The sequence below is a fragment of the Oryctolagus cuniculus genome, chromosome 16, assembly GCF_964237555.1.
Source record: "Oryctolagus cuniculus chromosome 16, mOryCun1.1, whole genome shotgun sequence".
Classification (NCBI taxonomy): Eukaryota; Metazoa; Chordata; class Mammalia; order Lagomorpha; family Leporidae; genus Oryctolagus; species Oryctolagus cuniculus.
The window spans coordinates 66853910-66870824 of record NC_091447.1 but is presented as its reverse complement, the minus strand read 5'-3'; the positions used below and the strand labels follow the sequence as shown (position 1 = coordinate 66870824).

Sequence of the window (16915 nt, the reverse complement as noted above, 5' to 3'; positions counted from 1 at the left end):
TGGGCGAGGGTGGCGGTGGGAGCCGCCTCAGGGGACGGCAGGTACCCAGGGGGGAGGGGCAGGGAGAGGAAGGAGCCCATGAGAGGCTGGGGGGGGGCGGTGGAGGGGGTGCGGCCACACAGGGCAGGCCTGCAGTTCTGGAACCTTCCACGGCAGTGCAGGCTGGTGGGGGCACCATGGGAGAGGTGACGCCCTGCGCTCCCATCCGGGTGCGTCTCAGGCACTCGGCCCTTGGCAGCAGGGTGGCTCTGGTCCGGAGCCTGCCACCCCTGGCGCTGCCTGAGGGGATGGGATCGTCAAGGCCAAGTTCTTCAGAAAGGCTGGAACACCAGGAGGCGGCCCGTCCCGCCACTTGGCTGCGCTGTTAGCTCAGACAAGTCACCCCTGAGCCGGGCCCTCCTGTGTGTGAGAGGGGCCGCTGGCTAACAACGCAGTGCAGGCCGTGCAGGCGCCACAGTGACCCCGCAGAGCCCCCGCCGGCTGCACCCCGCGTGCACACACCTCGGAGGCCTGCCCAGTGCAGCCCCAGGTTCCCACTCCCGCTGCGAACAGCAAGACGTATACAGACGTCCCGACGCCGCGACTCTGTAGACAGACGTCCCGACGCTGCGTCCTGACCACAGATGGCGAGGGCGAGGGGACCCGTTATCTAACAGTGACTGATCCTCACATACTTTTTTTTTTTTTATGGTTTTATTTATGGGGTCGGCACAGGGGTGCGGCAGATTAAGCTGCTGCCTATGATCCGGCATCCCACGTGGGTGCTGGTTCGGGTCCCAGCTGCCCCACTTCCAATCCAGCTCCCTAATGGCCTATAAGAGCAGTGAGATTTTATGTATCTAGTAGGCAGTTAGAGAAACAGAGAGCGCGCTTCCGTTCTCTGGTTCACTCCCTAGATGGTCGCTAAGGTCAGGCCCTGGCGCTGGCCCCAGAATCAACCTGGGGAAAACCCACCCAGGAGAGCGGCCGGGTGCAGGCCAGCGCTTAGGGCACGTGCACCAGCATCCCGCGGGCAGTGGGAGGCGGCCACGCGCCTGGGCCCCTGCACCCGCGTGGGAGACCCGGAAGCTCCCGGCTCCGGATCCGCTCCGGCCGCTGCGGCCAACTGCGGGGCGAGCCAGGGGGCGGCTTCTCCCCCCACCCCTGCCTGGCAGAGGGGCGGCTCGCACTGGGTGGGAGGGGCAGGCACTGGACTGCGCTGTCCCGCTGGTTTATTATTTTTGGCAAGGCCGACTTCAGGAGCGACATCCTGGCCCCGACTCCGGCCGCAGGCGCGGCGTCGGGACCCCAGCAGGTGCCTGCGAAGCCGCGCGGCCCGGGTCACCGCCGCCTTCCCCCAGCGGGCTAGGGGGCCCCAGGACAGGTCTTCCCCTCGTCTGGGCCTCAAGACGGCGTGGGGAACCCCGGCCAGCTCTCTCGGACACACCGATCGAAGTTTTCGGGGCGCACAGCGGCGCCGGCCCGGAGCTCAGGGGCCAGGGACGAGCAGCTCGGCCCGTCCGTTCCCCGCACACACATCTCGGTCCTGTCCGCCTCGGCGGGACCCGGCACCGCTGCCGCTGCGCTCCCGCCACCGAAATAACGCTCACGTGCCGAGCGCTCTGAGCCGTTTCCGCCAACGTCCTCATGGAGACGGGCGTTAAGATGGCGGCCGCGCAGGCGTGGAAGCGCGCGGCCGCCTGGAGGCTCCGCCCCTCGCCGGGCCTCACGCGGTAATGGCCGCTCGAAAACCGCCATTGAAAAGAAAAGAGCGCCCGCTTCGTCACGTGAGCGAGGCCCACCAATGCCGCCCAAGTCCTTGTCACGTGGCGAAGGCGGCGCCGCGTTCGCCCCTATCACCTGACAAAGCAGAGAAGTCGGAAGAGGGAAAAAAAAAAAAGTACCGGCGCCACGTGACCAGCCACGCACGGCCGACGTCCCCATCACGTGACGCGGCCCCGCCCCCTCGCCGCCTTTCGCCCCTCCCTCGCAGCCGGGCTGGGCCTGCGTCGAGCGGCAACGCGACGCCGAGGGGGCGGGGCTCCGGCCGGTCACGTGTCCCCGCACCTCCCCGGCGCGCGCCCGCCCGCCCGCTCGCCCCCGGCCCCGGCTCCTCCTCCTCCTCTTCTCGCCATTGCAGTTGGACTCCGCAGCCCGGTGCGCACCGCGTGGCTTTTTCGGGGGGAGACCCCAGCGGGCTGTGGCAGGAGGGCGGCGGCGGCGGCGGCGGCTGCGGTCGGGGAAGCGGACGCCGAGAAGGTAAGCGGCAATGTGGCGGCCGGCCGGGGCCCGCTCCCGCCTCTGCCCCTCCCCCCGCCGCGCGTCGCCTCTCCCGGCCCGGTCCCGGCGGAGGGGTCGCGGCGGCGAGGCTGGCGGCGCCCCGCGGCCCCCCGCCCCCGCTCGGCCCCCTCGCCCGGGCGCCCGGCTCCTTGCTGCCCCGCCGGCCTCGCTCCCGCGCTCGGCCGTTACTCTCCCCCATTGTGCCGAGGAAACAAAATGGCGGCGGCGGCGGCGGCGAGGGCCCGGTGCGCGCGCATCCGCTCCCCCCCCACGCCCGCGGCGGCCCCTCGGCCCGCGGCGGCGCCACGCGCGGGGGGCTGCGCGCGCACCGGGCCCCCGGCCCCCGGCCGCCGCCTCCCCGGGGCCGGGCTTTGTCTGTGGCGGGGGCCCCGCGCACGCGCGCACGTGCCTGGAGCACACACCCCCCTCGGGCCCCGAGCATCCCGGCGGGCGCGACCCCCCCAGCCCCGCGGCGCGCGCCGCCTCCTCCTCCTTTGTCCCGATCCCGCGCCGGCTGCCGGGACGGCCGCAGGTCCCCGAGGCGGGAAACGTCGCCTCCTTTGTCCTCGCCGGGCGGCGGCGAGGCGGACCCCTTTCCCTGGGAGCCCCCGGGCTCTGCGGGTGGCGAGCGCGTTTGTGGGCTCGTGGGGGTCTCCTGATCTTCGGGGTCCGAGGCCTCCCTCCGGGTTAAGGGGCTCCTCTCGGGCCGGGGTGGGGGGAGTGGGGGTTCAGCCTTCCCTCGGTTCAGGTGTTGGCGCTGATGCTGATCGTGGTGCACGTTGCTTGGAACCTGCTCCCGCGCGTGCGCCGTGACTGGGAGGAGGGGGCGTCGGTGGCTTACTCGGGAGGTGTCGCCCCGGCTCGTGCATTCCTGGGGGGTGTGCTGTGCCGTGCACGCTCTCCCCGGTTCCATGTGCACAGGCTGGGAGAGTGAGCCGCCTCTCGCTGTCTCCTCCGGGGGCGGGCCGCACGGGCAGGGAAGCGGACTCGAGGGTTCCGTTGCTTTTCAATCTACATTTTTTTGGGGGGAGATCCCCTGCTCTTCAGCGTGGGTGGGGTTTTGGCGCACCTGGGGTGCACGCAGCACGAGAGGTGCCACGGGGAGTTCGCGTTGGCCAGCGGGACTGAAGCCCTCAGGCTCCCGATGCCGGCGGCTGGGGATCCCGGAGCTGCCCACGGAAGCCGCCGCTGGGCTTCGCGCGTGGTCCCCTGGGGCAGCTCCAGGAGTGCGGGCTGAACGACGCGTGGGGAGACCGAGCCTCGTTCACGGCTGGAAAAGGGTGGGATTAAGCCCCAGCACGCCTGACCCGCAGCGCCGGGTCTCTGGGCTCGCGCTGTGTGGCGGCCACGTGGGCGGCTCCTGGTCCTCCGGATTTGTGAATGGAGCCTGTGCGTGGTCTGGGGTCGCCCTCAGTCGGGACTGGGGATTGGAGACGCGGTGGCTGCCAGGCGCGGCCCTGCCTGCACCAGGCCTGATCCCGGGCTCGCCGTGTTGGTGGGGCTGAAACTCCTGTGGCTTCTCACACTCTCCAGAGGTCCTTGGTTCTGAGAGCGGGAAAGTCAGCGCTACACAGAGAAAGGAGAGGCAGAGAGAGAGAGAGAGGTCTTCCATCCGCTGGTTCACTCCCCAGATGGTCACAACGGCCGGAGCTGCGCCGATCGGAAGCCGGGAGCTTCCAGGTCTCTCACGTGGGTGCAGGGGCCCACGGACTTGGGGGCCATCTTGCACTGCTTTCCCAGGCCACAGCAGAGAGCTGCATCGGAAGTGGAGCAGCCGGGACTCGAACCAGTGCCCCTATGGGATGCCAGCACTGCAGGCGGCGGCTTTACCAGCTACTCAACAGCGCCGGTCCCCTGTGTTTTTCTTTTCTTAAATTTTTCCTGTCACAAACCACGTTGATGGGATTCTGATCCTAGAGATAAAACGGGGGTCCTCTCATGCTCTCTGGACGGGTGGAGCTTTCTAGAAACCTCTTTGGATTAAGCAGTGGACACTGTCCTGTTTGTCTTTAGTGAGATGTGTCCTCAGAAAAGCTTTTGGGGGGCTGAAGCACACCTTTTGTTTCCCTTCTTGACCGTCTTCCCAGTTTCCTGTTGCTCTTTGCCCCACCGGGAGTGGAATGGCTTCCTGGGAATGTGGGCCTCACTCCTCGGGCTTGCCTGTGAGCCAGGTAGCCCCGGCACTCAGGGAACTGATTGTCACCAGTGAGGCCCGCGAGGCCCTGGCCTTTCATTTGAACCATGCTTTGATTGTGTCTTTACAGGAATTAGGATTATCCTGGGAGCTGTCCACTGAAGGTTTTGTATTTTAACAAAGCCCTGGGAGATAGGAAGGGGTTTGGGACTGCAGGCCACCTGGCAGGTTAGCCCACAGAGTCAGGGCCCCCTGAGGTGAGTGGCTCTTACCTAGCCCAGGTAGGTTACCTCTTACCTTCACTGTTGGGCGGAAGTCAGTGCTGAAGTAAGTCTAAGGGGGCTGGGTGGTGTGTGCGAAGGAGCCACAGCAGTGTGCTGATTTACAAACAGCAGCACAGGTGATCCCACTGCAGAGCAGTTGGAAAACCATATCCTTTTAAGGTCCGATTCCAGCTCTCCTGTGAAAGTGTTACCTAGTTGAGATCTGCTCCTCCTGTCGTTAAATGGCGGTACAAGGAAAAGGCTGGAAATGTAGCTATTAGGGTTCAGAACACAAATGGGATAGTCTCAGAGCGCGCTTCTGAGGACGGAGGGATCCCTGAAGGGCCACGTAGTCACAGTGTAGCCTGGGTGTCCTATTTGTGTGCATCTGCTCCAGGTTCTGTTGGTGGTCTCGGGGGAAGGGCGAGAAGTGGTTCCCTTGGCAGTTTGGGTCCGTGGTGACTCTTTCGGACATGGCAGACTGATCCTCCCGAGCGATGCTTTCGGAGCGTCCTCAGGCCGGGGTCAAGCCCAGCGGTAAGGTCTTTCTTGGGGAGTCACTCACCTTCGGGACCACTTCTGCTGCTTCCTTGCAGACTACCTGTTGTTGTCTGAATGTGTGTGTTTAAAATGTTGCAAGTTATGTTTGCTTTGCATTGGTAAGTTTAGATTTTTGGCAGGTTATTCTTTGCTATGTATTCATAATTTTAAAAACGTCCAGACGTCAACAGTATGGAAATCAGCAGCCCCACGGCTGCTGGGGACACTCGGTGAAAGTGTCGGTCTTGAGCAAAGTTCTCAGGGGATAGCAGTGGCTGGGAGGTCTACAGTCCCCTCCTGGGTGCTTCTCATGAGCCCAGGGGAGCAAAGCCGAATGGATGGACCGAAGACAATGGTGAAGGGACCACTGCAAGACGTAAGGCTTTGCTACTGGCCTAGTGGCGTAGCTTGCTAAGCTGCTGCCTGCGATGCCGGCATCCCACGTGAGCCCCGGCAGCTCCGTTTCCAGTCCAGTTCCCTGCTAGTGCGCCGAAGCTGCAGACAATAGCCCGAGTGCACGGGCTCCTGGTACACACAGCGGGGACACAGATGGAGTTTTAGACTCCTGACTTTCTTCTGGCCCAGCCCTGGCCTTGGTGGCCATTTGAGTAGTAAACCATTAGGTGGAAGATCTCCCTTCTCCCTCTTTTAAATAAATAAACTTCTTTTTTTAAGATTTATTTATTTGAAAGAGTTTACACTGAGAGAGAGGGGGGTTGGTCTTCTATCCGCTGCTTCATTCCCCGTTTGGCTGCAGTGGCCGGAGCTGTACTGATTTGAAGCCAGGAGCTTCCTCCAGGGCTTTCCTTGTGGCTGCAGGGCCCCAAGAACCTGGGCCATCCTCCACTGCTTTCCCAGGCCATAGCAGAGAGCTGGACCAGAAGTGGAGCAGGTGGCAGCTTTACCCGCTATGCCACAGAGCCATCAATCAAATAAATAAACTCTTTTTAAAAAAAATCTGAGGCTTCAACTCTGGCAAACAATTTGTGGCAGTTTATTTCTCTCTCTCTCTCTCTTTTTTTTTTTTTTTTTTTGTAATCTTTATTTGATAGAGAGAGATGGGGATTTTTCCATCCTGTGGTTCACTCCCCAGATGACCGCAGCAGCCGGGGTGTGGCCAGGCTGAAGCCACGAGCCTAGAACACCATCCGGTTCTTCCATCTGGGTCCCGGGAACTCGTGTACTTGAGGCATGCTGCCCGGCTTTCGGGCTGCACTGGCAGGAAGCTGGGTCAGAAGCAGAGCAGCCGTGGCCAGCAGGCCCTCTGGAATGCAGGCGTGCCAAGCAGGGTCCGCCCCATTGGTTTCTCACGTAGCAGCAGCTGCCGTGTGAGCCGGCTCCTGGTGTGTGTTGTGAGGAAGTGGCAGCTTCTGCTCACAGCTCACACAGCAGGGTTCTTTGCAGCTGTCTCTGATAGACCCAGGGACCAGAAACAACCCCAGGTACCTTTCAGCCGGGCGACAGTTAACTGCTCCGTGGATTCCATGGAGTACTACTTAGCAGTAAAGAGAGTGCGCTGTGAAATCTTGATTGATTTATTTTTATCTGAAAGGCAGAGAGACACATAGGTCCCCCATATGCTGGTTCACTCCCCAAGCCCGTAGCGGCCAGGGCAGGCCCAGTCTGAAGCCAGGGCCTGGACCTAATTCCAGGTCTCCCTCATGTTGCAGGGACCCCAGTGCTTGGCCGTTCCCCCGCCTCTCACGGCTCGTGTCAGGAAGCGGGAGCCGGCAGCAGAGCTGGGTTCCAGAGCCAGGCTTTCCGATGTGGTACGCGGGCATCCCTAGTGGGGTTAGCTGGGGAGCCAGGCGCTGCTCCAGAGTGAGTTGTTGAGGGAACTTCGAGGCAGTGTGCAGTGCAACAGTAAACCTGAAAGGGTACATACACTGTCACTCTTTTTCCTTTTCCGAAGACAACTTTTTACAGGTTTATTTGAGAGGCAGAAAATGGCTGCAACAGCCAGGGCTGAGCCATGCTGGGACCAGGAGCTGCTTCTGGGTCTCTCATGTGGGTGCAGGGGCCCAAGCACTTGGGCCATTGTCCACTGCTTTCCCAGGCACATTGGCAGGGAGCTGGCTCAGAAGTAGAGCAGCTGGAACTCAAACCATCACCCATATGGGATGCCGGCACTGCAGGTAGCAGCTTATTTTTAAATATTTATTTTATTTATTTGAAAGAGTTAGAGAGGTAGAGAGAGAGAGAGGGAGGGAGGTCTTCCATCTGCTGGTTCACTCCCCAAATGGCTGCAGTGGCTGGAGCTAAGCCGATCCAAAGTCAGGAACCAGGCGCTTCTTCCGGGTGTCCCATGTGGATACAGTGGCCCAAGGACTTGGGCCATCTTCTGTTGATTTCCCAGGCTATAGCAGAGAGCTGGATTGGAAGTGGAGCATCCGGGGTTCGAACCGGCACCCATATGGGATGCTGGTGCTTCAGGCCATGGTTTTAACCTGTTGCGCCACAGCGCCGGCCCTCCATAATTCTTACTGTGACATTGCTGAAATGTCAGAATGATAGAAATGGTGAGTGGACTAGGTATGGGGGAAGGTTGGTAGGTCGGACAAGGGCAGCAGGAGGTGGTGTGGGTCCAAGGCTGTGGTCTGGACTGTGGTTACAGCACTGTGCTGTAGTTTTGCAGGATGTTACATTGGGGGAAGCTGAGTACAGAGTACACTGGGGCACCCTGTTCTTTCTTAACAGCTGCAAGTCAAGGCTGCAAGTATCTCTCTTTTTTTTTTTTTAAAGATTTATTTATTTATTCATTTGAAAGTTAGAAGGAGAGTCAGAGAGAGGTCTTCCATCCGCTGGTTCACTCCCTAGATGGCTGCAACGGCCGGAGCTGTGCCAATAGGAAGCCAGGAGCCAGGAGCTTCTTGCGGGTCTCCCATGTGGGTGCAGGGGCCTAAGGCTTGGGCCATCTTTTGCTGCTTACCCAGGACATAGCAGAGAGCTGGATTGGAAGTGGAGCAGCTGGGACTCGAACGGGCGCCTATATGTGTTGCTGGCACTGCAGGCAGCGGCTTTACCTGCTATGCCACGGTGCCGGCCCCTGCAAGTATTTCAAAGTAAAGAGTTTGACTTACAAAAGGTATGTGTGTGGCTGCGGCATAGTTGAGACACTGTGTTCAGTATCAGAGTGCCCAGGTTCAAGTCCTGACTCTGCTTCCAGCTCCAGCTCCCTGCCAGTGCACAGCTTGGGAGGCAGCAGTGATTGGCTGCAGTCCTCGGCTCCCTGCCACCCATGGGTGACCTGGATTGGGTTCTGGGTTCCTGACTTTGGCCCCAGTATGGGCCGGTGCAGGTATCTGGGGAGTGAACCAGTGAATGGGAGATCTGTGCCTTTTTGGGAAAAAGGTACACGTTATTAGTGAAATAATTCACATTTGCCTGTTTCAGATCTCTTGAGATGGTCTTTTTTCCCCCTCTATAGTAGAAAAGCGCTTTTGGGAGAGGTAAACACCTTAAATTGGACACTGAGTTATCAAGAATCCGGGGCCGCGCCATGGGCACTCACTGGGAGGACACCTGGCCCCGCCCAGTGAGGGAAGTTGTGCAGCCTGGTCCCGTCACCTGCTTGCCTCCTCCAGTGCGTGCTGGAGGGTTCGCTGCGTCCCCTTTGGAGTCGTGGCGGACTTTCCTGACGCTGTCTGGCAGGTTCTAAAGCGGTTCTGTGTCTGTCCAGGGCCAGTGGAATGCATCCCTTCACTGCTCTGCACCTGGGAGTACTGCAGTTCACAAAGCATCCCCGTCCTTCCCGTCAGCAGCTCTGGGGTGTAGGAGGTGTGTTCGTGGTTTGCTGGAGGCCTCGCGCTGCCGGTTTGAGAGCCAAGGCAAGGCTCAGGCTCTGAACCAGTGGCCTTGTCCTAGGCCTCAGGAGATGTTTTGGGGAACAACCTGTATATGCCAACTCCCCAGCTTTATTTTATAAATGTCCCTTATGTATTTTTTTTCCATTTGAAAGGCAGAGACAAAAATCTTCACCCACTGGGTGATGACCCAGATCCCTGCAATGGCAAGGCCTGGGCTGGACCAGAGATGGAGCCTGGAACTTAGTCTGAGTCTCCTGGGTGCCAGGGACTTAAAGGACTTGAGCCGTCACCTGCTGTTTCCCAGGTTGAGCATTAGCAGGAAGTTGGAATTGGGAATTGAACTCAGATACTCTGGTTACTGGATGCCATGTTGTGCATCATCTCCGTCTTTCCATCAAGAACCCGGCACGAGGGCTGGGCGTGTGGGACAGCAGATGGGACGTTTGCCTGGCATGTGTGCACTTTGTAGCAGAAGCTTTGAGTGCCAGCTCTGGCTCCTGACCCCAGCTACCTGTCAATGCAGCCCTAGGAGCTCCCTGGCATTTGGGAAGTAAACCAGCAAACGGAAGATAGCTCTGCCTCCCCAAACGTTTTGTTTTCTTTTTATTTTATTTTATTTCAAAGTCAGAGTTACAGAGATCTTCCATCCACTGGTTCACTCCGCAAGTGGCCACAACGGCCAGAGCTGGGCCGATTTGAAGACAGGAGTTGGGAACTTCTTCTGGATCTCCCAAGTGGGTGCAGGGGCCCAAGGACTTGGGCCATCTTTTATTGCCTTCCCAGGCCATAGCAGAGAGCTGGATCAGAAGTGGAGCAGCTGGGACTAGAGCTGGTGCCCATATGGGATGCTGGTGCTGCAGGCAGAGGATTAACCTGCATCACAGCACTGGCCACCCCCCCCCCCTTTTTTTTTTTATAGAACTCTAATATAGGAAGAAATTAAGACAGATCTTTAAGTTGAAAATATTTGTTAAAAATCTGTATTCCTAAGTTGTTGTTTTGGATTTATTTATTTGAAGGAGTTACAGGGAGAGACAGACAGATCTTCTATCCACTGGCTCACTCTTCAAATGCCTAAAATGGCCAGGATTGGGCCAGGTCAAAGCCAGAAGCCTGGAACTTCGTCCCATTTTCCTGCAGGGGCCTAAGCACTTGGGCCATCTTCTACTGCTTTCCCAGGGCATTAGCAGGGAGCTGGTTAGGAAGTGGAGCAGCCAGCGCTAGAATTGGTGCTCTTACAGGATGCCCGCATTGCAGGCAGCAGCTTAAGCTGGTACAACACAGCACCTGCCTGTATTCTTTGATGTCTTCCTCTGGATCAGTGAAAATGTCGAAACAGAACTGAAAACTACAGTGTTAGGCTTTAGATTTCTTAGAAATGTATTTGAGGGGCAGGCAGGAAAGAGTGAGCTCTCATTTGCTGGTTCCCTCTCCAAATGCCCCCGGTGATCCTTGGTTGGAGCCTAATCCAGGAACTAGGAACTCAGTCCAGGTCTCCCACAGAGGGGACAGTAGCCAGTAGAGCTGTGTCCCAGGGTCTGCACTTGGAGCAAGCATAGTCGGCAGTGTAGCTGAGTGTGGACTCCAGATGCTCTATTTGGATGTGAGTGTCGTTAAGTGTCACTGCCAAGCCAAATACCTGCCTCTAGACTTGATTTTTTTTTTTTTTAAGATTTATTTATTTCAAAGAGTTACAGAGAGAGGTAGAGACAGAGAGGTCTTCCATCCGCCAGTTCACTCCCCAGATGGCTGCAACGGCCAGAGCTGTGCTGATCCGAAGCCAGGAGCCAGGAGCTTCCTGCTGGTCATCCCCGTGGGGACAGGGGCCCAAGCATTTGGGCCGTCCTCCACTGCTTTTCCAGGTGCATTAGCAGGGAGCTGGATCGGAAGTGGAGCAGCCAGGGCTGGAACCGGTGCCCATAAGGGGTGCCCAGACTGCATGTTGCAGCTCTACCCACGACACCACAGCGCTGGCCTCATCAGATTATTTTTTCTTGATGTCCTTGCTGATGTGAATCTGTCAGAGTTTAGTGGGTCGCTACAAAACTGGCTCGTTTGTTTTTTCATTTCATAGCCCAGGAGAGGCGGCTCCAGAGGTCAGGGAAGCCTGTTGCTGGCTTGAGTCCTTATGAAAGTGGGTGCCTACTGCAGTCTTTCTAGATGAATGGTTCAGGACCGTTCCCCACAGCTGACCAGAAGGCCTGGAGTGTGTGAGTTTGTTTTGTTTTGTTTAAATTTGAGGTGTAGGGCTAGGGACAGAGAGAAAGGTTTTCCATTTGCTGGGTCACTCCCCAAATGGGTGCAACTGCTAGAGCGGGGCCGACCTGAACCCAGGAGCCAGGAGCTTCCTCCGCGTCTCCCATGGGGTGCAGGGCCCAAGCACCTGGGCCATCCTCCACTGCCTTCCCAGGCCACAGCAGAGAGCTGGATCAGAAGTGGAGCAGCTGGAGCACGAATCAGTGCCCATTCGGAATGCCAGCGCCGCAAACCGAGGCTTAGCCTGCCGTGCATAGCATTGGCTCGGGGCCCTGAGACTTTTAGGAGGTAACGGGTGCCGCCCTACCCCTGTTCTGTCCGTTCATTCTGCAGACAGAGCCACCGTGCTCACCTGGCCGTGCTTTCCCAGCCGCACGTGCCTGGGCTGAGTATCATCAGTGAGGAGGGGAGAGATGGTCCCTGCACCACCGGGCAGCCCCTGTGGTCTAAGCTTCCGAAAGTGCCAGCTGCCGGTGGGCTGGTGTCAGGAACATCCCAGCCCTGCAGAGGCCCTGTGTGACGTCCCGCCCCCCGCCCCCTGCCCCCTGCCTTGGCCGTCTGCACTGGTGGCCGGGTCTGAATCATAGCTGCGGCTGTGGGGGAGCTTTGTTCAGCCGTGCAGATTTTGTGAGGTTACACCGGCGGAGCCGTGGGAGGTGCACGTAGGGGAGGCTGTGCACTCGCCGCTGGCAGTGTTCTCACCCAGATTCCCCTGGGAAAGCAGAGCTCGCCTCTTCCTTGGGAGAGCCGCGGAGTGGTCACCGAGGTGGAGTCCCTGGTATTCCAGAGCAGAGCAGCTGGCTTCCGAGAGGCTGGCGTGAGTCGCTGGCCGGCCTCTCAGAAACACCGGCCGGCCTGGCTGTGCTGCCCTGCGGAGAAGCAGTAGCTCGTGTTTGCCAGCTGTGTTTAGCTCGCGTCATGGATACTCTCCCTTGCTTTCTCCACCTGGAGCAGGAGGCATGACCCTCACCTCAGAACCTCTGGATCTGAGGGCCCAGGGCACCAGGATGCAGGAGGGCAGACAGACCAAGTGAGCTGGGCGGAGTCAGCAGGGACCCAGTGCCTCTGTTCACGGACCGTGTGCAGGAGGATGAAATGAGGCAGTCTCCGGTCCTGGGCTCAGTGAGCGCACACAGCAGGTGGAGACCCCCAGGCAGGGCGTTGCTGTCCAGATGGATGTGTGGCACGGTGGGTTACTACTCGCTCTCTGCCTGCCAGAATCCTGTAGCAGCCGGGTGTGAGCGCCAGGCCTGCATCAGTACTGTCCAGAGTGTGAGGTTGAGATCTCGACTCTGGAAGGTGGAAAATCATGTAAGCACCCCATGTGGGTGCTGGTTCGAGTCCTGGCTGCTTCCCTTCAATCCAGCTCTGCTGATGGCCTGGGAAAGCAGCAGAATGGCCTGAGCCTGCGGGCCCCTGCACCCACACAGGAGACCCAGAACCAGCTCCTGGCTCCTGGTTTCAGATTGGCCCAGCTCCTGCTGTTGTGGCCGTTTGAGGAGTGACCACCAGGATGGAAGACCTTGCACTCTGTCTCCTTCCCTCTCTCTGACCAGAGAGGCAAATGAACTTTTTTTTTTTTTTTTTTTTTAAAGATTTATGGGGCCTGCACTGTGGTGTAGCAGTTAAAGCCACCGCATGCAGTGCCGGCATCCCATATGGGCGCCTGTTCGAGTTCCAGCTGCTCCACTTCCAAACCAGGTCTCTGTTATAGCCTGTGAAAGCAGTAGAAGATGGCCCAAGTCCTTGGGCCCCTGCACCCGTGTGGAAACCCTGGAAGAAGCTCCTGGCTTCAGATTGGCCATTGCAGTCATTTGGGTGGTGAACCAGCTGGTGGGAGATACCCCCCCCACCTCTGCCTTTCAAATAAATAAGTAAATCTTTAATAAAAAAATACAGGCACTGGCGCCATGGCTCACTTGGTTAATTCTCCGCCTGTGGCACTGCCATCCCATATGGGCTCTGGGTTCTAGTCCTGGTTGCCCCCTTCCAGCTCTCTGCTGTGGCCCGGGAGTGCAGTGGAGGATGGCCCAAGTGCTTGGGCCCCTGTACCTGCATGGGACACCAGGAAGAAGCACCTGGCTCCTGGCTTCGGTTCGGCGCAGCGCCGGCCGTAGATGCTATTTGGGGGGGGGGGGGGACCAATGGAAGGAAGACCTTTCTGTCTCTGTCTCACTCACTGTCTAACTCTGTCAAAAAAATACATTTGTGAGTCAGAGAAAGCTTTTGCCCACTGGTTTGCTGCCCAAATCCCTGAAATAAGGAACTTAATCAAGATCTTCTATGTGGGTGGCAGACACCTAGCTACTTGAGCCACCGCCACCTGCCTCCCAAGGTGCACGTCCGCTGGAGTCTGGAGCAGGGCCAGGCTGTGGCCCAGACACTCTGACATGCGCTGCTGGCGTCCCATGCAGCATCTTTACTGCTGTGCCAAATGCCTGCCCGCCTCCCCCGAACGTACGCCGGATCAGTTGTAGATGGATTTTCCTAACATCTGTGGTGAACGTTCCAATACACAGGATTTATTTTACAGCAAGTGCCAGCCTGCATACACAGCCCAGGCTGTGGCATTGACAGTGCAGCTGTGACTGTTTCATGCATGAGTCAACCCATCTCTGATCTTGTTCTTTCACTTCACTGTTCTGATGCGTTTCAAGTTGAGTAGCAGAAAGAGGTAGTCTCACCTCTGCGTAGTACCCTGAGCTCAGTGCTCATTACAGATCTTTTCCTTTTCAAGTAGTACGCAAAGCTTGAGTGTGCCGGTCAGTGGTGTTGTCCATAACGGTACCCAGGCCTGTCGGGAGGTAGCCTGATCATCACCCCGGCGGCCACCACTGTTTTTCCTTCCGGGGATTGATTTTGCCTGCTCTGAAACTCCGTATCAGTGAGGAGTTGCTCATTGTGATTCTGTACTCCCAGGTGTCCCAGGGAAGCCCTCACGGGTCAACTTCCGTGTCCTGGGGACAAGCCTGCCTTCTCCTCCTGACTTGGCCTGTGACTCTGGCTCTTCTGGGACATGTTCTGCAGAGGCAGAAGGCACGCGCAGTGGGGGTGGGGAGGTCCTTCCATCCACTGGTTTATTCTCCAAATGACTGTAGCAGCCAGAGCTGGGCCACTCTGAAGCCAGGAGCCAAGAGCTTCCTCCTGGTCTCCCATGCAGGTGCAGGGGACCAAGGACTTGGGCCATCTTCCACTGCTTTCACATGCCATAGCAGAGAGCTGGATCAGAAGTGGAGCAGCTGAGACCCGAGCTGGCTTCCATATGGAATGCTGGCACTGCATCTGGCAGCTTAACCCACTGTGCTACAGAGTGCCAGCCCCACGGTTTATTTATTTATTTGAAAGTCAGTTATACAGAGAGAGAAGGAGCGGCAGAGAGAGAGAAAGGGAGGTCTTCTATCCACTGATTCACTCCGCAGATGGCTGTGCAATGGCCAGAACTGTGCTGATCCAAATCCAGGAGCCAGGAGCTTCTTCCGGGTCTCCCACATGGGTGTAGGGCCATCTTCTACTTCTTCCCCAGGTCAAAGCAGAGAGCTAGATTGGAAGAGGAACAGCTGGAACTAGAATCAGCACCCATACAGGATGCCGGCACCACAGGTGGAGGATTATCCTAATGCGCCACAGCACCGGCCCCTATTTATTTTTAAATGTTTATTTTCATCTACTTGAAAGGCATCTTCTGGTTTGCTCTCAAGATGCTCACAGCAGCCAGGGCTGGGCCAGGCTGAAGCCAGGAGCCAGGAACTCCATCCGGTCTCCCACGTGGGTGGCAGGTGCCCAAGCACAGGCACTTGTGGCATCATCTACTGGCTTCAGGCTGCACTGGCAGGGAGCTGGGTTGGATGTGGAGGTTCTCGGCCTTGAACTGCCGCTGCACTCTGGGCTGTGGGTGTCTCATGCAGTAGCCCAGTCCCTGGCTTACTTCTTAGGTTGCTTGCACTAGTGAACTTTGTGAAAGTGCCTGCGGGGTGTGGATCCACGTGGACCCCACATGGCTGATCCGGTTTCCTGCTCTCCCCCTCCCCTCACTGGAGGATTTTAGAGCAGACACCGGGCGTAGGGTTTCAGGCACTGCTGTACCCGAGACACGCATCCCACAGATGGACGCCGTTGTCAGACCCAGCCACAGCGTGGTGCGCCCCTAGCGGCACTGCACCGTGGTTCCTCTGGGCAGGGGCGTGCGTTGGCCTGTGCGTCAGGTCACTCTGTAAGTAGTCCTCATGGCAGCCTGGTCCTGCGGATCCTCTTGGGGCTTGTGGTCAGCACCAATTTTTTTTTTTTTAAGATTTTAATTTATTTGAAAAGGTTGGAGATTTTCTGTCTGCTGGTTCATTCCCCAAAGGGCCAAGGCCCTGAGCCAGGAACTCCACTGGTCTCCCACCAGGATGGCCTTGGGCCATCCTCTGCCACTTTCCCAGGTGCAATAGCAGGGACTTGGATTAGAAGTGGAGCAGCCGAGACTCAAAACTGGTGCTTATATGGGATGCTAGCCTTGAAGGCGGTGGCTTACTCCACTGGGCCACAGTTCTGGCCCCAAGGTTTACATTTTTAAGGGTCTGTGGATTTATGCCACATGCTCTCCTCGGGACTAGTTTAATTTTCAGAGTTCCCCGTGGAGGGTAGCTGTGATGCCTCCAAGTTGCAGGTGCTCCATGGATAACATCCACCTGCTGGTTCGCTCCCCAGTTGGCCTCAGTGGCGGGAGCTGTGCGGATCCTGAGCCAGGAGTAGGAGCTTCCTCCGGGTCTTCCCATGCTGGTGCAGAGACCCAAGCACTTGGGCCATCTTCTGCTGCTTTCCCAGGCCACAGCAGAGATGGGGATCGGAAGTGGAGCAGCTGGGACTTGAACCAGCTCCCATATGGTATGCCAGCCCCGATCTGTAGGACTTAAGGGCGAACCTTGGATCTTTACCGTGCATAGTTACAGTTGTTGGCTAACCTGAGGCCCGTGGGAACTTCCAGTTTTGGCCAGTCACGTCAGGTAGTCCTTGCAGCCTGTGCCTTTCCGGGGTTTGAGCCAGCTGTGGGCAGTGGGGGTGGGGTAGCCTGTTTCATGATAGGCTGATGAATTGTGCTGTTTGGCTGTGTGGAAGGTTTCAGTATGGACCAGAGTGCTTGTGCAGAGTGGGAATCAAGTGGGCTGTAGTCAGCATGTTATTTAGAGACCAGAATTGCAGTTACAGTCACTTTGGTCCTGTCTTGTCACTCACTTGAGTTGTCTCCTGCTCGCCAGGGGTGGGCCACAGGGAATGTCGGCTGCGGCTGTGTGTCTGCCTGGCGTTTCAGGTGCTAGCTTCGCAGAAGGCTCTTACCTTCTGCTCGGCGGAGTTTGGGCATTGTCTGCAAGTGCTTTTATTTATTTGAATGATAGCTAGCCTCCGTTCTCGGATTCCCTCACTCCTCAGACGCCTGCAGCAGCAGGGCTGGGAGCTCCATCCGGGTCTCCCATGTGGGCACCATCACCAGCTGCCCCCCAGACTGTGCACTAGCGGGAAGCCGGCTTGCCAGTGGAGTGGCTGGGACTCAGACTAGCACGCTAGTGTTGGTTGCCGGCATTCTGAGCAGTGGCTCAACCCCTGTGCCAGGCTCCAGGGTTTATGGACATGACTACCTGTAGCAGTGTTTGGCTGCTTTCTTAGGTTTTTGATCTGTG

The 16915-nt window shown here is 58.0% G+C and overlaps 1 protein-coding gene across 7 annotated transcripts in view; it reads left to right on the top strand.

Annotated features, from left to right (window-relative positions):
• The first annotated feature begins 1993 nt into the window (after positions 1-1993).
• ILF3 (interleukin enhancer binding factor 3) overlaps positions 1994-16915 on the top strand; it is a 29311-nt gene continuing 14389 nt past the window's right edge. For 5 of the 7 annotated variants that reach the window (XM_051838102.2, XM_008251538.4, XM_008251537.4 and 2 more), the window contains exon 1: positions 2025-2238. The gene's annotated coding sequence lies outside the window, so the exon portion shown is untranslated. Of the gene's footprint in view, positions 2239-16915 lie in introns of all 7 variants that reach the window. The other 2 variants (XM_070059138.1, XM_002723275.5) reach the window with 1 other exon arrangement.